Below are 22,880 nucleotides of genomic sequence, written 5' to 3' on the forward strand. Positions count from 1 at the left end.
GGCACTATAAGCCTTTAACCAGAAATTCCCAGCTCAGAAGGGCAGAGTCCAGCCTCTCCTCCCACAAGAGTGCAGACCACGAACCTTCTTAATGTAAAATAACTGGCCTGAAGCCCAAGTGCTTAAACCAGAACTAATACACTTTTAGAATAACAGACACTGAGCCCTCAATCAGCAGTTCCCAACTTAGAAGGATGTAAGCTACCTGTCCTGCCAGCACAGTGCAGGCCACAAACCTTCCTAATGAAAAACAACTGGTCTGAAGCCCAAGTGCTTAATCCAAAAGACTTAGAATGATAGCTACACATTAATCAAGTTACTACCAAGCAGTAATAAATACAATTGAATACTTTAAAGAATGCCTGGATTAATGCTCAAGTTATACAAACAAAGCTAGATTCAGCAGGCCTGGTGTTCCAATTTCAGTAAGAAGCAGTTCAAATATGCAGGCACTATAAGCCTTTAACCAGTAATTCCCAGCTCAGAAGGGCAGAGTCCAACCTCTCCTCCCACAAGAGTGTAGACCACAAACCCTCTTAATGTAAAATAACTGGCCTGAAGCCCAAGTGCTTAAACCAGAATTAATACACTTTTAGAATAACAGACACTGAGCCCTCAATCAGCAGTTCCCAACTTAGAAGGATGGAAACTACCTGATCTGCCACTACAGTGCAGACCACAAACCTTCTTAATGTAAAACAACTGGTCTGAAGCCCAAGTGCTTAAACTAAAAGGCTTAGAATGAGTTACACCAAGCAGTAATAAATACAATTGAGTACTTTTAAGATGGCGCAAAAGCAAAATAAAGTAGGAAGAAACACAAATACAGTAAGAGCAGATACAATTTTTTTTTTTTTTTTAAGTGGAAAGAGAGAAAGGAGTAGCAGAAACTAAGCTGATTGGCCTTCTCAAATGTTCTCCATGTACTGGGTAGAATGAGGTAATGACACTAGACTGGGAGGAGGGTCTCAGATCAAATTTACTCTAGGGGCGGGCAACTGCAAAGTCACCAACTATAAAAACACTATACCAACAGGGAGAGAGGGTGGGAAACAAACTGCAGAAATGTTTCTCAGACTTGAAAAGCAGCAGTGAGCCTTTAAATGAAAGTGTTAAACAGCTAAAGGAGCCTCTAGAAAAAAGAGTTTAACTGCAACAAGTTATCAGAAACAAACAACCCAAAATATGCTTAATAAAAGTGGACAATTTCCAGTTAATACCTCACACACAGTGAAACTAGCTAGAAAAATACACAGTACACAAAGTGCTATAAATAACAAAGAAATAAAGAACAGAATAAACAAAAAACAGGATACTTAATGTTATATATTATAGCTCCGAGTTTCCTCAGTGTCTTTCCTTCGATCAGCTCAGTGTGAAAATGAATGTTTGGCAAGAATGTTGAAGTGGGGGATGTTTTGGGTAGCTTTGGAAGGTTGGAACAGGAGAGGTTTTGTCTTACTTGGGTTGAGTAGGAGCTGAGCATTGGATAGCCAGCTTTCTACAGAAGAGAATGATTCCTGTGTGATTTGATGTAGTTCTGGTAGAATGTGGGCAGAGCAGATGAAAGTAGAGTCATCTGCCTACTGTATAAGAGATGCTTATGTGGTGGCAGTATGTAGATTGTTAGTGAAAAGTGAGAATAGCAGAGGGCCAAGGATAGACCCTTGGGGAACTCCGAGAGTAATTGGGAGGTGAGGTGATATGTTATCGTCTCAGATTACTGATTGCTGGCATCTGTGTAGATAGCTGTGGAACCAGTTGCAGGCTGAGTATGAGAAGGAGAAGTTGGGGAGAGTAGAGATTATTAGCTTATGAGATACCATGTCAAACGCCTTTAAGAGATCTAGAAATATGGCAGTAGAGATGAGGCCATTGTTTTTGTGATGAAGTATAGTGTTGGTGAAGGAGAGCAGAGTGGAGGTGGTGCTGTGATATGGCCTGAAACCATGTTGGGTTTTGGAGAGGAGATTATTAGCTAGGAGGTAGTTGGAGACCTGGGTTTTGACACATTTTTCAAGTATATTGGAGAGAGGGGAGAGGATAGCAATGGGGTGGTAATTGGAGATGTCGCTGGAGGGGGTGCCTTTGTGGAAGGGAATGATGTGGGATATTTTCCATATCGAGGGAACATAGCCTTCTGTTATGGAACAGTTGATTAGAATTGAAATTGGGTAGGCTAGTGTATCAGCTGAAGTTTTCAATTATTCTGAGGGAAGAGTTGTCAGCTGTGAGTTTGGTAGGTTTAAGTTTTGGCAATAGTCTTTTTATGTTGGAGGTAGGTACTGAGATGAAGAAGAAAACAGGAGTAGGGGGATTAGGGTTAGGAGTTGGGGGGCTGTTGTAGGGAAGTTTTATTTGTTTAGAGATGTTATAGTTTCAGTGAAGTGTTTGTTGAAGGATTCAGCAATACTGCTGGAGGAGGGGGGAATGGATGGCTGGGGGGTATCGACCTTCCCTGGGTGGAGGATAGTGTTAATAGTGGACCAAAAGTGTTTAGGATTGTGGTTGGTAGAGTTTAGGGTGGATTTATAGTAGAGGGATTTGTCTAATTTTATATGCTTTTTTACTTTATTGAGCAGTTCAAGGAATGATTGCCTAGCTGAGTTATTTTTTTTGTTAGTCGCCAGTGCTCCAAGGCCTTATCTCTGGATTTCATTAGGGTTCTGGTGGTCTTTTGTAACCATGGGGCATGCCTGGATCTGACTTTGGCATTTCTTACAGGAGCATGGGTGTTTAGGATGGAGAGGAAGGTATTGTTGAAGAAGTGGACAGCCTCATCTAGGTTGAGGTATATCAGTGGTGACCAGTTCATTTTTTGCAGGGAGGAGATGAAGGAGTTGGGGTAGAAGTTGGACTTGTCCCGTATTTGCCTGTGGATAATGGGCTTCAGACTGTTTGTGTGGTGCTGAATAAGGAAAGTGGGGGAGTGGCCACTAAGTCTGTCAGGTAAGCAGCCTGCTAGATAAGAGTAAGGGGCTTTGTTGACTAGGATCCAGTCAAGTAAGGTATAATTGTTAGGGTTTTCATTGATTTGGGTAGGGGATTGAATGAGTTGAGTGAACCCATGGAGATTTAAGTGAATGGTTGGGAGACTGTTATTACAGGATAGCCAGTTGATGTTAAAGTCACTGAGAATGATGGTTTGCTGGGGTAGAGATAGAGTATCTCAGCTCAGGAGATTTTCTAGGGGTGTAATATTTTGCCCTGGTGGGAAATAGCATCTTATGATATTGATTGTTTTGTTTGGGTTTAGTCTGACATTGGCATAAAGGATTTCTTCATTGTTGTGGTGAGGGACAGATGAGTTCAGGAGTTGAATATTGAGGTGGTGTTTAAATATCAATGCTACACCACCTCCTTTTTTGGACAATCTATCTATGCGAAGGATGTTGTATTCAGGTGGAAGTATTTCCTCACTTTTGATGGGAGGTTTGAGCCAGGTTTCAGTTAGGAAGAGAGTATCTGAGGAATATATGCATATGCTGGTATGTGGTTCTTGGATTTTATTGCATATACTTCTGATATTTATGGACATTATAAGTAGGTTTGTTGTTTTCTTGTTGGCTAGGAGTTGAGTTGTGGGGGGTTGCCTGGACTAGGGTTTGTGGTTGGGTTGGATTTGGGAGGACCAGGGTTTGGATGGATGTCTCCAGTGAGGGCTGGTTTATAGAGGGTGTTTAGGATATGTTTTATATACATAGTAAATTGCTTATGGTATCTTAGGGATATTTTATTTTTGAGTGTGTTAGGTGTTTGGTAATGGAGTGCATGTATTGGGAGGATGGTTTTGGTGGCAGGGGTTGTGTAGTTATAGTGTAAATGTTTGAGGGAGGGTGTTGAGAGAGTACAGTGGAAGTTGTTGGGGCATGTGACTGTGGAGCCTTGGTAGGATGTAATATGAGCTAGAACTATGCAGGTTAGGATTGTTATTATATTAGGTAGTAGCCTGATTGTGTTGGATGTAGGAGGAAGGGGGTAAGTAGTGGTGTAGCCTAATTGCTGGCAATTAGGGATGGAGTTAAGGCTATGAATAAATGCAGAGGTACTGGGGGTGGGTGGGAATAGGGGGCAGGGTGGGGAGCGGAGTGAGTGTAACGAACAGAGCGGGCTAGAACCCCCCCCCGAGGCTAAAGATTGCAGGGTAAGTGTCTAAATAGCCAAATAGTTAGGAGTTATTAGAATCTAGTAGGGAAAAACAATCTATAGACCTGATTTCAGCGGTGTCCTTTCTGGGTAGATACCTAGTTTGAAACAGACAAAAATGGCAGTTTAAGTACCTTTTTGCCTTTATTTTACAAGTGGGCAATTCCAGTATCTACTGGGCTACCTTTTTGTGCCTAGAGCTTTATCTTGGTTTACTGATAATTAAAAAGAAAAAAGTTAACTGGAGAATGTATTTACAGTAGATGGGGGTTGGGGTGCAGCTGCCGTCCCTAGCCGTGGGTATAGCCAGTTATTTCTGCTTTAGACCAGGTACTTTCTACAGTAGCAGGCTAAGACGGAAATGTAGCTAGACACCTACAGTAACTTATTTTCTGTTTAAAGCCCTTGAGTCTTTGTGGCTGGTTTCTTCACTAATAATGTGGCCAATGGCCAAGGATTCAGCAAGTGGGGGACTGAGAGAGAACCTATTCACAGGGACAGTGGTCACTAAATGAAAAGATGGAGACAAAAACAATTATTAAATTAAGGTCTCTGAAAGGGGAATGAGAGAGCAGTGCTGTAAAAAGTCACTGAAATAATAAATTATCACCCAGGCAGGAGGGGTATTGGGTTTAAGAGTAGCAGCATGTTGCACTATTTACACAGGTACAAAGTGTTTAGTAAAAAAGGCTCAGGCAACTGTTATGCATTCGTATATAAAGCCCTTGACAAAAAAAAAAAAAAACACCTGACTTAGTGATATATACCAGATAATTTAGGTAGCCCATGAATTTAAAGAGACAGTTCTATCACAGATATAGCAGTAGTAAACTATCACAACAGTTGTATATAACAGTACTTAAATATTGCAACACAGACATTTACATATCTACATTGCTATAATATTTCTCATGGTACAGCAGTTAAAACAACTAAGAATCGCTCTGACTTGGCAGCAAAACAGGACTTTTAGCTGTAATATGGTGTTTTGTATTTAACTTATTGTTTTCCTTCACACTGAATCACAGAACACTCAGTCACACTGCTTAGCATCTATTTTTAACTTAAAAGTATGTACTAAACAAAAGTGATGAGGAGTAGCAGCCCAGTTTGATACTATAGCATCTGTAAGTGCCAGCAGCAGTAAGCACACTAAGCACCAAGTCAGACTGGAAAATGATACATTGTAACATTTTGTCTACAACTTACTGCAGTATTTAAAGGAAGATTAATCCCAAATGACTACAGGATAAGCATTTTAGTGCCAGTGTACAAAAACTAAAGGGACATTCATAACTGTGGACAATACAGAGCTATCAAACTCCCATCACACTGAATGAAAGTGCTGGACAGGATGACTGATAAGCAAATACGCAGAATACTAGAATGTAAGATGGGAGATGAGCAATTTGAATTCATATAAGGATGCAGTGCAACCAGCCTGATGTTTGCTGTCCAAGAGATAAAGGAGGTGAGTTTGAGATGAGGAAAGATTTCATCTGGGTATTCCTAAAATTGGAGAAAGCCTAAGACAAGGTTCCAAGAAAGCTGATTTGGGCAATCCTGTCACAGCCTGAAGGTCCAGAAATATTGGTAAAATTAGTACAGATTATATACGTGGACCCAAATACATTCAGTGTTTGGATTGTCAGAAAGGTTTCCAGTGGAAGTGGGTATGGATCAGGGTTCAGCTGAGCCCGGTCCTACTTACACTCATGCAAACAGGCTAGAGGGAATAGATCACGCAAATAGGCTAGAGGGAATAGATCAACACAGCTGCTTTTTTGCAGATGATGTGATACTACAGGTAGTCTCTGAACCCAAAGTTCAGCAAATGACAGGGGAGTGGAATGCAAAGCTGAATGTTAAAAGGGTAATACTCAGTCCAAAAAGACAGTGGTCATGGCAGCAAATAGAGAAAATCATAAGAAGTTGAAAACTGAGACATGAGGGAAAATAGCAGAACAGGTAACAAATGAACTAGAAAACTAAATACATGATAAATGCATAGGTAAGTATTCTCTTATTCACAAATGTCAGCTCCTCCCTTTTAACAGAACAGAAACAATGTTATAATACAATTGCAAAATGTGAAACCTACCTTCCAAGTAAAACCCATCATTGCCTAACACTCAAACAACTGAATACATTAGTGCTATGTGCTCCCTGTAGTTCAATATGTATATTGAACCTAGTCAGCCACTGTAGCTAGACAGCATTTGCATATAAGTTACTGAGCACGTGCGAGATCAGTGCCATTTTGTGTTGTCTGTCAGTGTGAATGTAAGCTTGAATGGAGATGCACATGTCTGTGTGTTAGAGGTAACAAGTCAGTCAGTAAGAATATAAAGTATGAAGTATATGTAAAAGTTACAGCTCTTGGTTTGTGTATGTATAATAAATTACTTGAATGCATACCCAGCTTCAGTGTCTCATATGAATACACGAGACATGCAGCATTCCCCATCACCCAAGCTTATATCCAGCACTGAAGACAGTAATACTGTGGTACTCCCCATCTAGATATGTCAGGTCAAAGGATGCATATCTTATTCAAGTCTGTAGATCAAACAATAAACATATTGAAGCTATGTACTCCTCATATGTATCCAAATGCTAAAATATTTCCCCACAACACTTAAAACAAATTATAAATCCAAAATACTTAGAATCAAACCTTAGGACTCACCTCATGGAGTCCAAACTATGCTCCTGTCTCTCTTCTAATGGCTAAATGTTACTGCATCACCATCCATCTCTCCTCTGTAGTGCCTTTTTGATCTTCTTGCATAATCTAGTTTCTGGGCTTTCATCAGAAGACCCAGTAGCTTTGTCACACCTAGAAAATCTTACCAAACAATTTGGTATCTTGTAGTAATGCCCTTTATATTCTTCTTTGTCTGTCTGTTAGCGTAATGAAAGTTCTTAAAGTTATTGCTACAACAAAACTGAAATATAACTGTGAACTGTAATGGTTACTAGGGCCTAACTCTTCTGTTGTTTTTTTTATTTATTTATTTATATATCAGTTTTTGTATTTTGTATGTAATAGTTAACATACAATGTTTTGCCTAGTATAGTAGTGTATGACATTATGTAAGATTTGTTAACTATGGATCCTTTCTCCCTGGTCCTCTGCTGAAAAGAGGCCTGTCATGGCCCATTTCGACTTTTCTGGCAAACAAATGCTAATTAATTAGTAAATAAATAAATAAAAGATAAACAGCTTCAAGTGTCTGTAAAATGTCTATAAATAGAGTCTGAATGAGAATGTCAAAACTAAACTGAAACTTAAGGCTAAGAAATACAGTATAATTGCCTTTGGAAAGCAACAAAACGCTACCACCTACTGCATGTATAAAACCTCACTCTCTAATGAGTCTGTCATTAGAGACCTGAGTATCTGGGTAGATGGCTTACTCTCCTTTGATCACTAAATAGTGACCATAGTGAGGAAATCCTTCTATTTCATTAATGAGCATCAGTGCATCTCTTCCAAAGCCAAGGAAGTTATCGTTCCCCTCTACTCTGCCCAAATTAGACTCATTGAAAAATATAATGCAGCCTTTGGCAGGAATCACACTAGGCCTATTAAAAAGCAAAAAAAAAAAAAAAAAAAAAAACTTGAAAGACCACAAAAGTTTCTAACAAAAAGAATCTCAGGCTTCAAAAATCTTAGCTTGCAGAAAAGGCTGGAATCACTCTTCCTGTACTCCGTGACATACAGACTCTTGAGAGAAGACATATGCCTTGCTTCTGTGCCTTCAGCAATCCCATTAATTTAGAATTATTTTTTCTTGATGTCTCAAATAGTGCAGCCAACACTAGAACAAGAGATCTCAGTCTACACCAGGGAATAACTAAAACTATATGGAGAGATAGTTTCATGACTCATCAGCACCTCCTTTCTCTGGAATAGATTCTTATTGCATGTCAAGCAATGTGATTCTCTACCTGCCTTAAAACATAGCTTAGACAATTAGATGGCCACAATAAAATGCAATCTGGGCCTTGTCCTCCTTGAAAATTATGGTAGAGCCCAAGGGTGGTTATTGGCAAGGAACAGGAGGCCTCTTTTATAACATTCTTGCATTTCCTATGATTCCAATATGAAAAAGGAAGTACTGTGGCCAACTGGCACAAAGAATAAGGAATTGTATGTGACAGAAGAATGACAAAGAAGCTGAAAAGCAAGGCATACATGACAATATTGCATCCAGTGATTCTGTATGACACAGAATCTTGGGCAGTGAAGGCAGATCACGTGAGAAAGACTGAGGTGATAGAGATGAAGTACCTGAGATGATGAAATGGATAGTAGAATGCACTCTGTGGGACAGACAAATACGTGAGAACATCAGAGCAGAAGCCACAGTAACCCCTATTTCAGAGAAGTTTAAGGAAAACAAATTATGGTGGTTCAGTCACACATGCAGAAAACGTCTGCTAGATAAGATTTGATAAAAGGCAGGAAGAAGAAAACATGAGATGAAGAAATCCAGCCAAGAGATGAATGAATCGCATGAGGGAAAGCTTGCTGCAGACAGGCATAACTGGCTAAGAAAGTAGTAGAGTGGCTATGAAAGAGATAGTAACAGTCGATGCAACACGCAGACCCTGTGCAGAAATGGGGACTAGGAGATTGATGATGACAGTAATAAGAATGATATGTAGGGATGCTACTTAATTATGTTCACTGGTACTTTAAGTAGAAGAAATGTGCAAAAATCATGATGAATTTGTGCCTTGTAAACATTCTAGTCTTACCTTGGAACCACTGGAAAAATGTTATTCCCTGTACAAGTAAACAGTATGAGCTGCACTGAGAGGCCTTTGACGCCTATTGTGACTGCTGATATGTGATAAACAACATTTCAACGTCAGCATAACCACTTCTCTTCAGTTTGGAGTGCTGTGTAGGATGGCAGAGGTATAGAATAGTACACATTAGCATTCTACACTTTACCTCTCTTTTATTTGACTTGTCTCCCTAGCTGTCTATTTTATAAAGAATACTAAAGGTTAACAGTGTTTTACCAGGAATCATGATGTTTTCAACCAGATAACTTTCCCTGTTAACCAGATATCAAGTAGATATTGGCATATGATTTAAATTACTTCATATAAAACTAACTTCAGGATATGATTCTGGAGAGATAACTAAAAGTGAACAATGAGGAGGCAGAAAAATGAAAATAACTGTTAAAAAGGATGCAGATATATTTGCACTCCATCTGATCTGCTGACAGGTACAACTGTGAGCTGTATTTTGTGCTACCCTCCCACCATTAGTGTAGGAGCAATGTTGCTAGGCAATGCCACTCTCATATTTTTAAGTAAATGCCTTACCATGAGTCATTCTGCTACAAAGAAAAACATGTTAGGGGTTTCTATGGCCCTGCTGTGCATTTTGTATAATAGTTCTTTTAAAATACAGAGAAGGAAGACTGTAAGTATGGATTAAATAAAAGTGTTTCTAACACACACACACACACACACACACACACACACACACACACACACACACACACACACACACACACACACACACACACACACTATACTTACTTATCTACAAGCCAACAGGATCTGAAGAAAGGCTGAGTGTAGCCAAAGGTTACTGAAAAATGTCATAATAAAAATGTATTTCTCTAAATGAAAAAAAAAACACAAATATGATTACATAAGGTTATGTCAAATCTGTCTAAATGTAAATATATCTGTTGAATGCATATGAGCTGCTATGACTGAAACCACATTCACTTATTAATTTGTAAAACATACTACACTATCTGACTTAAATATTGGAATTGGTCAGTGTTGTTTATAAGAATGAATGTCTTCTGGGAGCTTGTGATCAAGTCACATTTCTTGTTTTTGTTTTGTGTGTGTGTGCGTGTGTGTGCGTGTGTGTGTGTGTGTGTGTGTGTGTGTGTGTGTGTGTGTGTGTGTGTGTGTGTGTGTGTGTGTGTGTGTGTGTGTGAGATCATGCATGCATGTGCTTGCCTATGTGGATGTTCCTGTGTGTGTGTGTGTGTGTGTGTGTGTGTGTGTGTGTGTGTGTGTGTGTGTGTGTGTGTGTGTGTGTGTGATCATGCATGTATGTGCTTGCCCATGTGCATGTCCCTCTATGTGAGTGTGCTCTGTGTGTTTGTGTGTGTGTGTGTGATCATGCATGCATGTGCTTGCCTATGTGCATGTTCCTCTGTGTGAGTGTGTGCTATGTGTGTGTGTGTGTGTGTGTGTTTGTGTGTGTGTGTGTGTGTGTGGGTGTATGTCATCATGCATGCATGTGCTTGCCTATGTGCATGTTCCTCTGTGTGAGTGTGTGCTATGTGTGTGTGTGTGTGTGTGTGCGTTTGTGTGTCATCATGCATGCGCTTGCCCATGTGCATGTTCCTCTGTGTGAGTGTGTGCTGTGTGTGTGTGTGTGTGTGTGTGTGTGTGTATGTCATCATGCATGCATGTGCTTGCCTATGTGCATGTTCCTCTGTGTGAGTGTGTGCTATGTGTGTGTGTGTGTGTGTGTGTGTGTGTGTGTGTGTGTGTGTGTGGGTTTATGCCTATGCATTTTTGTGTGAATTTAGAGTACCCTAGAACAACAAAAGCAAACTACATATGTACATTGCATACCTCCATAGTCACAAAACAGTATCATCAATGAAATCAATGACACTGAATTTTTGCAACATGTTAATGTTTCAGGTTAGGCAGAGTCACTCATTGACTCTCTTCAAGAGGAATCTTGATGAGTGGATGGGAGATCGTAGGTTTACCCTGGGTATCACTTCTGTGTCACTGTTAGACAGAGGCATAGTATACTAACCTCGAAAAAGGGCATAGCAAAATAAATTTAAAATGGGTGGCGAAAGCCAAACACATTCTGGCTAGACTTATAAATGCCCTAGGACAGATAGCCTAGTATGAACCTATGAACCTATGAACCTATGAGGCACATGGCAGCACTCTATCCATATCTTTAAAGAACTCTTTGTTATGCATGTTGTATTGTGTAGGTACTTCAGGCTTCAAATAAAACTCTGAACAGTGTTCAGATAAAGTCATTAACATATCAGCATTCTATCTGCAGGAGAAATCCTAGTGCTTTTCCTGTCAATGACATTCTTTTTCCTGCAGAACTGCAGCAGTTTTTTTTTTACATGACTGAATTTCAAGACATAAGACACAGAATGGTATAGTTTCAAGATTTTTGTTTGCAAGAAATAAAAAAAAATAACTTCTTGGTCCAGAAATCTAAGAAAGATAATGGTCATGATACCAGTTTCTACAGCAAGTATGTCTTTCGATGTCTGTTCTATGATATTTTCAGGTGACCACTACAGAAAGGCATCACTTCACCACAACATATCCCAAGTGTTCCCTCCATCCAGCTGCTTCACTCTACAAAAAGTGAAACAAGCACATAGTAAGTCTGACTAGTGCTGCTGCAAAATCATATCCCACTACCTAAAGAACTTGCACAGCTGAATTTCACCTGCAGTTGGCAAAAGTTCAAAAGAAACAAATATACTGAGTTAAATCTATGTAAGGCAATTTCCAAGACTCGAACTAATGACTTAATTGGTTAAGTTGGTGAATCTGGGCATCTTGAGGCAATGTTACAATTGCCTCATGTACACAGACAACCCACTCCTTCTCCCACAAAACACAAATACATGTGAGAGATGCAACTATATAGCCAAACTGGAGGCTGAGCTCTCTCAACTCAGGACTGGCAAGACCAGAAAGGAGGAGAAGGAAACCACGCACACCACAAACCCAGTTTCACATAGAACTATCACAACTGCAAAACAAACACATAAACACACAAAGACATACTCGGAGGCACTGATCAAAAATCTACCAAAACTACAGAGGCCTCCAAAGCAGACACCCAAGCAACTGCCATCTCAAGACATAAGACATGCAACACATAGTTCTCAAAGTCAGTGTGCTAAACAGTCGCAGCCCTTAAGGCCAAACACAATGCCAGACACACTTGTTATAGGTGACTCCATAGTCAGACACACTGACGTCCCACTCACCAGACTGAACAAGGAAAAGATCACAGTTAGCTGCCTGTCAGGCGCTAGAATCCGCCACATAACACAAGCACTCAGGTCACTCCACAGCAAGTACAAGTATGACTCAGTCATTGTCCATGCCAGTGTGAATGACCTGAGACTACCTGGACTACATGAAAAGAGACATAGAGGAGCTCTCAGATTATGTAGCCCAGGCCGGTATGACCCTGACCCTGAGCAGTATCCTACCCTCACCAAGAATGATGCCACAATACAGAGACAAAATGATCAGCTTTAATAATTGGCTTAATTACTGGTGTCATTCTAAGGGGATCCAATGTCTGTCTGCCTGGGATGACATGCTTGACAAGCCACGCTGCTTCAAGGGCGACTTGCACCTGTCACCCCTGGGCTTCCGGATATTGGCAAAGGCTCTTGCCACCCCCATAGTGCCTTTTTTAGGCAAGGCTCAAATGATAAACCTACTGCCCTAGAAAACAAAAATGGAGAAAAACTAAGGGTAATACTGCTCAATGCCAGAAGTCTAAACCTCAAGATGCACGCCCTCGAAGCCCTCCTCAGTATGGAGAACATCGATGTTTGTGCTGTGACTGAAACCTGGTTCAAGGCTCCTGAAAGCACCCCAGCACTATCATGTTATACCTCATATCATGCGTTCCGGCCCTAAAATCCGGACCGAACTACAAAAGGAGGGGGTGTATCCATATTCATAAAGGATACCCACACCTCCAGGTTAGTGGCAACGCACGAAGCATCCGAGACCATCCAGGTGCAATTAACCATAGGTAAAACTGCCCTACAGTTTGTAACATGCTACAGACCACCTTCTCAAACTCAGGAAACCCACACAGCCTTCCTGAAGACACTGGAGAGTATAAATGTCTCTCCAAACACCATCATATTGGGTGACTTCAACTACCCAAACATAGACTGGGAACATTACTCAAGCCCCAACACCCTAGCCCAAAGGTTCCTTGAGTTCATAAACTCAAATGCTATGGAACAACTAGTCACCATTCCCACAAGAGGAGAAAATATACTAGACCTGATCATCACAAACATGGGGACAAAATGCTCCACACCAGAAGTATATCCCTCATTGGTGAGATCAGACCATAAATTAATCTCACTGGAGATCCACATCCCGGCCCCACCCAGCAAAAAAGAACACAGTGGAGACCTTCTCAAAAGCAACGTTCACACTTCTTAAGACTGGCGTGGTATCCTTCAAGGCCCCGAGCCAGTGGAAACCACAACCCACGCTGCTGAAACCCTTACAAATGCCTTCTACGAGCACCTCCAGGAATGTATGGATCAAGCAATCCCTAATAAAATCAAGACCCTTTCCACCAAAGGCAGGCACCCAGTCTGGTGGACTCCAGCCATAAACAAACTCTACAACAAGAGGAGAAAGCTACTACATGACAGAGCAAAATCCCTAAATGGGAAGGCATTTCTGATCAATACTAGCAAAAAACTACGATCACTCATAAAATCATCCAAGGCCAACTTTGAGAGAAAAATCGCTAATGACACAAAAGACAATCATAAAGCCTTCTTTAGCTATGTTAGAAACCTGGGTGGAAACTCCCAGATATGCTCAGAATTAGTCCAAAATTATAAAAAAATCACTGAACCCACAGACATTGCCAACATACTGGCAGACAGGTTCAGTGCAAATTCTCCCTCCCCAAAAGGAGAAATATTTATCCCACCAGAGTCTAGCCTCCAAAACATCTCAGATGCCCAGGTGAGAGCTGCTCTCTCTAAAGCAAAAAACACAGCATCAATGGGACCTGATGGTGTCCCTGGCTGTGTGCTACATGAACTCAATGAGGAACTAAACCCACACATAAGGCTGCTGTTTAATCTTAGCCTTACTACAGGATACGTACCCAAAGAATGGTGTATGGCAACTGTGGTCCCACTCCACAAAGGCGGTGCTTCTACGGACCCTGGAAATTACCGCCCCATAAGCTTGACGAGCCTTGTCTGCAAAGCTATGGAGAGGATCATAATGGAACTCATAAATAAAGACATTGGGGACCTACAGACACTGGATCCTACCCAATTTGGCTTTGTCAAGGGCAGATCCTGCCTCTTGAACTTGGTCGACTTTTTCGAAACAGTCACTAAGGCCATTGATGAGGGTAAGGCAGTTCACACAGCCTACCTTGACCTAGCAAAAGCATTCGACACAATACCCCACTCGGGCATCATAGAAAAGCTCACCAGCTTAGATGTAAACCCATATGTCACAAGATGGGTTGCAAACTGGCTCAAGGACAGAACACACAGGGTTAGAGTTGCTGGTGCCATGTCAGACTCTAAGCCAGTCACGGCGGTGTCCCACAGGGCTCAGTCCTGGGCCCCTCTTGTTCGGCATTTATTTTTCTGAAGTGCAGGCAAACATAGGGGATTGTGGCTGACAAAATTTGCAGATGACTGCAAACTGGGCACCATAATTGACACTCCATCAGACACAGACATCCTCCAGAAAGGTCTCATAGAAATGGATAACTGGTGCCAGTGCCATGGCCTTAAGCTAAATGCCAAAAAATGTATAGTCATACCCTTTGGGAAAAACAAGGTAACCCCTAATTACCACATAGGTGGTAATCCATTAAACACGGAAGAAGTTATCAGGGACCTGGGGACCCAAGTTGACAGTAACCTCTCTTTTGACACTCACATTGCCAAGTGGTTAGGAAGACCTTCTACATTGCCCACCTGATCATGAAGGGATTCACATCCAGATCAGAAGAGGTCATTGTACCCCTGTACTCTTCACTTATCAGACCAATGATTGAGTACAACGCCCCATTCGGAATGTACCTTACCCGACACCTGCAGCAGTTGGAAAGACCCCAAAAGTTCCTCACCAAAAGGATAAAGGGGCTCAAACATATGTCATACGATGCCCGACTGAAGAAACTCCAGCTCTATTCAGTCGCATACTGTCTGCTCAGAGGTGATCTGTGCCTGACATACAAGGCCATGTCCAACCCGGAATTAATGGACATGCTCCACCTCAAAAAATCCAAATCCACCAGAGCCACGAGAGCAAGAGACTTAAACCTCAACACGGATATAAATAGGATGTGCTGGAGGGACAGATTCATCACCGAGAGACTCCCTAAACTATGGAACAGAATCCCAGTCCATGTGAGGCAGAGCCGCTCACTGACTCTGTTCAAGAGAAATCTTGACGAGTGGATGGGAGATCGTAGGTTTACCCCGGGAATCATCTCTGTATCACTGCTGGACAGAGGCACAGCAAACTAATGGGTATAGTATTCTCATCCTAAGGGGTGGTGAAAGCCACACACACTCTGGCTAGGCTTATAAATGCCCTAGGGCAGATAGCCTAGTATGAACCTATGAACCTATGAAAGTTTAGTGTGTATTGTTTTGTAGTGTTGAATCTGCTGGAAGGATATGCCCACCCCCACTTACTCACCCACACTCACAGGCCCTTTACTGCTTAAGGTGAAGCTGCATTAGCACTTCTGAATATTTCACTCTTATCAGTGTAATATATCCCTGGAAAGACATTAAAAAGCCCATAATTATAAAAATAGATGCTGTGACCCAAGTCAAGTATTTAGCGTTCGGACACCTTGTCCCTGTATCCATGAACATTCTACCTCACTGATTGTTTATGGTGGTAAACCATCGGGGAGGATTCTTCCCGCTCCGTTTGCTTCATTCACTCCGCTCCCCTGGCCTTTCCCCATATCCCACCCTCTCCAGCACCTCTACTCTTATCCTAAGCAAACCACACCCCCTCATTCCTATGATCCAATTAAATACAACTCTACCTTGTCCACACCCACATGTCATGCACAACTTACTTTCAGCCAAACTTATCTGCTCTCTTTTACATCCATCACCTTGCATTCTCATGCCCTCTACTATAATTCTTTGTATCTTACTCTACTTTACCATCGCAATACAATCACCACCTCAAACTATCTTACATTATCTCCAGGCTTACCACCTTCTCTTGTACTATACACACAAACTAACATTGCACCCATAATTTTACCACTGATTAATCACATCTCCCCCACCCATCCTTATCACAAACTACAAGGCAAAACACCTAACCACATTGTCGAAGCCCACTCAAGAAGTTTCCAACCCTACCTTCAGCTGCACACATATCACATGATAACATAATCTCTATTTACACCTGATATTACATTCAAACACACAAATTCCACTTTTACTATTTAAACCCACTATCACAGTAAACATGCTCCGCCTAACTTGCCTAGCCTCATTACTCTTAATTCTCTATCTCACTACAGCTGTATCTTCGCATACCCCAACACACCAACGCATATCAACAACCTCCTCTAACCCCCTCCCCAATAAACAACACAGCTTCTCATGTATCTCCTCCCAGCTTTTCCCCTATACACTCCCATTCTACGCAAGCCACAAACTGGCCTCCTCGCCTCCTATGAAACCACATTTGAGACCAGTAACATCACCTATGTATAAAAAATACTTCCCATGGTACCCATTCCTCATTTCCTATCTACTCAAATGTGGAGACATACACCCTAACCCTGGCCCACCCTCTAATCCTAACCATAAGAGTAACCCCAAAGATTTAAATATACTTATTCTGAACCTTAGAAATATATGTAATAAAATTGCCCCCCTGCATGCCTGGATTGATCAAAATAAACCTGACATACTAGCCCTTACCAAAACATGGCTATACCCCAGTCTAAAAGACTCAGAAATAATACCTCCAAACTTTGCAATAACTAGAAGAGAAAGATCTAAAAACAGGGGGGAGGGATAGCACTTCTATATCCCTCTACGTTCAACATCACACCCTACACCAGTAATATACCCATCTTTTCCAATGCTGAGGTACTAATCTCTTTTTTTGAACCTCAACATATCAAAAATAATTTGTATAATATTAATATGTATCCCACCAGGTAACAACATACCAGTGTTGGAAAATATTTTATCCTGGGCATCCCAAACAATAAACCTTGAAACAATAATCTTTGGAGACATAAATATAGATTGGCAAATCATAGCTTCCAACTCCCTCACAAATAGTATAAATCTGTATGGCTTTTCTCAGCTTCTCAAGGCTCCAACAGCATACAGCAAAGATCTTGCCTGCCAATCCACCTTAGACTGGATTCTAGTATCCCACCCTGCTAATTACCCCTCTTCTGGTACACTGCCAAGCTCCCCTGAGTGATCATCTACCAGCTTACTCCCTTAGAACAAACTCCCAACAACTAGGAGTCCACACTATAAAATCAGTTAGGAACTCAATTTTTGTCAGCATAAATTCAACAATCTCCTACAGGAAATAGACTGTACACCCCTTAAAAAACTACCCCTTAATGCTGCTGTACTATACTTTAATAACACCTTACTTCACATACTTCATACGCTAACTCCCATTCGTATGAAAAGAATCAAAAAGAACTCAGCACCGGGGCTCTCTAAGGAATGTAAACATCTGATGAAGCAAAGGGACCTAGCCTGGTCAACCTGGAAACAAAACAAAAATGAACAAAATCATGTTAATTTCAAAACACTGTGTAACAAAGTGCCAAAACTAATCAACAGAGATAAGAAGTCATATTATTCCCAGCTTCAACTCCAGCATAAAATCAACCCCAGTAAATGTTGGCACTCCATGTCTTTTCTACTTAACACTGGAAGAAATGGAGAGCACACTTTATCACCTGATATTCCTCCATCACAAATAGCCAAAAACTTTAACAAGGACTTCATAAAATCAATTTTGGATCTATTAACTAACACCCTTAATGCTGGACCCCCCACTCCCATCAAGCTATTCAGACACCAACCCCAGACCATCAATTACTTATAACCCTGTCATTATTAACCCCCCTATTCAATAAAATGCCATACAAACCACATTCTCATTTCAGCCCATACCCACTGACCATTAAGAAACTGCTACAAAAATTAAAATGCTGATCTACCTCAGCTGGCAATCTCCCACCATACTACCTCAAACTGGCTCTTAACTCAGTCATCTGTCCAATCAATAACCTTATAAATAGGTCTTTATCTGAATCAGATGTACCTACCATATGGAAACAACCTCACATCACTCCCATCCACAAAGGAGGCAACTCTTTTGATCTCTCCAATTTCCATCCTATATCCATCTTGTCACACATATCCAAAATTCTCAAGAGAGGTATCCATCAGCAGGTAATGCAATATTTTAACCAAAACCCAGCATGGCTTCCGACCTAGCCACAACATATCTACAGCCCTATTATCTTTTACAGACACCATGAACAAGGCCAGAGATGCAGGATGCTATACAGCCTCAGTTTTCCTTGAGCTCTCCAAGGCCTTTGACACAGTGTCTCACTCGTTACTTTTGAACATGCTGTCTAACTTAGGCTTCTAACATAACACAGTAAAATGGTTTTAGAGCTACCTCAAGGATCGTAAATAAGCAGTGAAATGGTCCAATGAACTCTCACTCTTTCTCCACAACCCTACTGGAGTCCCTCGAGGCTCCATCCTAGGACCCCTACTCTAAAACATTTTCACAAACAACTTTCACACTGGCTGTCATCCTGGGACCCTCATTCAATATGCTGATGATTCCACCATAATCTGTACTGCTCAATCACTACCAGAACTATTCTCAAAAACACAACGGTCCTTTACTGCAGTCAAATACTTGCTAGGAAATGCCTAACTTTTTCTTAATCTAAAGAAGACAAAACTAGTACGCTTTCATCCCCAAAACACCTCCCCTTTCACTGATCATTTCAACATCATTGCATCTGACAACACTGTCATAGAAATAGTGCAGGAAACCAAACTTTTAGGTGTTATCATTGACAATAAACTTTAATTTGATACCCATATATAGCAAAATGTAAAGAAAACTCCTCAACAACTGGGACTCTTATATAGAAACAAACATTATTTTACTGCAGCAACCAAAGCTACCCTTGCAAAAACATTTTTACTTCACTCCCTTCTTCATGGTACCCCTGTCTTAACTAACTACAAACTTCTACACTAAGCAAGATGGAACAGTGCTACAACAAAGTTACAAAGTTTGCCATAAAATCTGAGGGTAATGCTACTCAATGCCAAAAGTCTAAACCTCAAAATGCCTGCACTTGAGGCACTCTTCATTATGGAGAAAATTGATATATGTGCAGTAACAAAAACCTGGTTTAAGGCTCCAGAGAGTACCCCAGCACTACCAGGCTACAACTCATACCATACATTTTGGCCACAGAACCCAAACCGAAATACAAAAGGCGGGGGAGTATCCATATTCTTCAAAGATGCCCACACCTCCAGGTTAGTGGCACAGCACAATGCTTCAGAGATCATCCACGTGCAACTAAAAATGGGAAAAACTGCAATTCAAATTGTAGCTTGCTACAGATCACCCACCATGTCCCAGGACCCCCATTCCGCATTTCTCGAAACACTGGGAAACATAAAGGTCCTACCAAACACCCTAATATTGGGTGATTTCAATTACCCAAAACATTAAATGGGAGGACTACTCAAGCACTAAATCCCTTGCCTGACTTTTCCTAGAATTTATAAACTCAAATGCCATGGTTCAACTGGTCACCACTCCCACCAGAGGTGACAACATATTGGACCTGGTCATCACCAACATGGGTGACCGGTGTTCCACACGAGAGGACAACCCCTCACTGGTTAGATCTGACCATAAACAAATCACTTTGGATATCCATATTCCGCCCCCAACCCCGGACAAGAAAACCACCGTGAAAAACTTTTCAAAAGCAAACTTCACATTACTTAAGACCGAGGTGGAAAGTTTCAAAGTCCCCATGCTGAAGGATAACACTGTCCAAGCTGCAAAATCCTTTACAAATGCATTCTACAGGCAGCTGCAAGAATGCATGGATCGTGCCATCCCAAGCAAAACCAAGACTCACTCCTCCAAGAAAAGGAAACCAGCCTGGTGGACTCCTGCCATAAACAAGCTATACAATTGAAGGAGGAAACTAGTACAGAAAAGAGTAAAATCCCAAGAAGGGAAGATATCCCTGATCAGTATCAGCAAGAAACTATAATCCCTCATAAAAATCTTCCAAGGTGAGCTTTGAAAGAAAAAATGTCAAGGACTCCAAAGATAACCACAAGGCATTCTTTAGCTATGTCAAGAATCTAAGTGGAAATGCTCAGATCTGCTTGGTGTTAGTGCAGAATGGCACAAAATACACTGAGCTGACCGATATAGCCAACATCCTGGCAGACAGGTTCAGCGGAAACATCACCCCCCTCTCACCCCCAAAAGGGCCCATAACCATACCAGAAGACTGTAGAGTCCCTGAAATCACAGACACTCAGGTTAAAACAGCCCTCTCCAAAGCCAAAAACACAGCATCAATGGGACCGAACGGTGTCCCAGGCTGCATCCTACATGAGCTCAAAGACAAACTAACCCCTCACCTAAACACACTGTTCAAACTCAGCCTTTCCACAGGCTACATACCCATAGAGTGGTGCACAGCAATGGTTGATCTGCTCCACAAAGGTGGAGCCACAACAGACCCCAGGAGCTATCGCCCTATAAACATGACTAGCTTGGTCTGCAAGGCTATGGAGCGCATCATCATGGAACTCATTAACAGAGACATTGGGAACCTCCAAACACTGGACCCTACCCAGTTTGGCTTTGTTAAGGGAAGATCATGCCTCCTAAACCTGGTGGACTTCTTTGAGACAGTTACCAAGGCTATAGACAAGGGAAAGGTGGTACACACAGCCTACCTAGACCTCGCTAAGGCCTTCAACACCATTCCCCATTCTGGTATTATAGACAAGCTCACCAGCCTGAACATAAACCACTACATCACAAGATGGGTTGCCAACTGGCTCACAGACAGAACCCACATGGTGAGAGTTGCGGGAGCTAGGTCTGACTCTAAACTGATTACAAGTGGCGTTCTCCAGGGCTCAGTCCTAGGACCCCCTCCTGTTCGGCATATACTTCTCAGAGGCACAGGAATGCACAGGAGGACTATTGCTGACCAAGTTCACAGATGACTGCAAACTAGGTGCTAAAATTGACTCTCTGGCTGGCACAGACATCCTCCAAAAGGGTCTCACTGAGAAGAATACCTGGTGTCAAAATCATGGCCTCAAGCTAAATGCCAAAAAGTGCATAGTCATCCCTTTTGGAAAAAAACAAAGTACCCACAAACTACCACATAGGTGGTAGTCCCTTAAATATGGAAGACGTAATAAGGGATCTGGGGACCCAAGTAGATAGTAATCTAACCTTTGATAATCACATTGCCAAAGTGGTTAGAAAATCCTTCTACGTGGCCCACCTAATCACAAAAGGGTTTGCATCCAGATCAAAAGAGCTAATTGTGCTTCTCTACTCATCACTCATCAGACCCATCATAGAGTACAATGCCCCATTTGGGATGTACCTTACAAGACACCTGCAACAGCTGGAAAGACCACAGAAGTACCTCACCAAGAGGATCACTGGCCTCAAACAGATGCCCTATGCAGATCGACTGAAGAAACTCCAGTTGTACTTGGTTGCATACCGCCTACTCAGAGGTGATGTCTGCCTGACATACAAGGCCATGTCCAACCCAGAATTGATGGACATGCTCCACCTAAAGAAAACCTTATCCTCTCGAGCCACACGCTCTAGGGATCTAAACCTCACCACAACGATAAATAGGACATGCTGGAGGGATAGATTCCTGTCCCAGAGACTTCCCATGCTTTGGAAGAAGAAGATCCCTATCTACATTAGGGAGAGCTCCTTGCTAACACTCTTCAAAAGAAACCTTGACGAGTGGATGGGAAACAAAAAGTTTATCTCGGGGATAACTTCAGTGGGTCTGCTGGACAGAGGCACAGGGAACTAATCTAAGGGGGCGGCGAAAGCCAACTCGTTCTGGCTAGGCTTATAAATGCCTTCAGGCAGACAGCCTAGTACCAACCTATGAACCTATGAACCTATGAACAAACTGTAAATATCCTACACACCACTGTAAACCACTCCTAGAATTAAAGTGGCTTGAACTCCCCAACAACTTGCCTTTATTCAGTTATCCACGTTGCACAACCTTATTTTCAAGCCTACTGCCTGCCCTGCACTAGCCAATCTAGTCACACCTTACACACCAAATCGATCAGGAAACAAAAATCTCTTGGTTATCTCAAAACCCACAAGAAAACCAGGTCACTCTCTGTATTCATACTCTATCTCTATACTTTGGAATTCACTACATCTAGCTACCAGGTCTATACCTAGCCTAACTCATTTCAAAGCCTCTTTAAAAAAGTCATCTCAAAAACACATAGCGCTACTCCTGCATAAAACCTGCCTAATGCTCAAGTCTTCCTCTTCTTCCCCACTAGCCTCATCATCCTCTTCTGTCACATTTCAATCCCTCACAGACTGCATGATCCTAATGCTCTTCTAGCTCCTCCTATTTTTCTGTACCATATCTTTAAACTACTGCTCAGGCTTTATTGCTTCTATTCTTCTTAACTCTCTCTCACTACCTGTCTGCATTATTAACTTTCTGACTGCTATTTTCCTAAATGAAACACATTCTGTTTTTCATATACTATAATAGTCAATGTCACACAATGCACTACCTACGTACTATTTTTTTGGGC

The sequence above is a fragment of the Protopterus annectens genome, chromosome 3.part1, assembly GCF_019279795.1.
Source record: "Protopterus annectens isolate FY-2018-M chromosome 3.part1, PAN1.0, whole genome shotgun sequence".
NCBI classification, from domain to species: domain Eukaryota; kingdom Metazoa; phylum Chordata; order Ceratodontiformes; family Protopteridae; genus Protopterus; species Protopterus annectens.